The following is a 420-nucleotide window of genomic DNA, read 5'->3' on the forward strand; positions in this document are numbered from 1 at the left end:
TGATTTTACTGGTTTTAGTCACACAGTTTATTTGTTCTGGAGAGGAAGAGACCCCTCCAGATAATTTGGATCCTGGTAAAAAACCTCCTGAATGTCTGGCTCTTAAGTTATCAGAGAAAAAAGGTGAGCTCACAGATGCAGGCGCTGGGCTCACGGCCCGTCTGCGGATAATTCGGCTCGTAATAAAAACCTCCTGAACAATGAACACTTTAGGATTTCTAACCGGGAGAAGTTTCAGCTGATTGTAATGTGCAATCCTCACCACCAGATGCCACTAAATCCCCTTTAATCTTACACACTGGCTACGGTTACATGATGGCTTCTCATTCGGAATGAAATAAATCTGAATGAAATCATTCGGAATTAAAGTCTTTCCAGGTAGTTTACATGGGAAATATTCATTCCGAATGAGGGTTTACA

The sequence above is a fragment of the Epinephelus moara genome, chromosome 20 (genome assembly GCF_006386435.1).
Source record: "Epinephelus moara isolate mb chromosome 20, YSFRI_EMoa_1.0, whole genome shotgun sequence".
NCBI lineage: Eukaryota > Metazoa > Chordata > Actinopteri > Perciformes > Serranidae > Epinephelus > Epinephelus moara.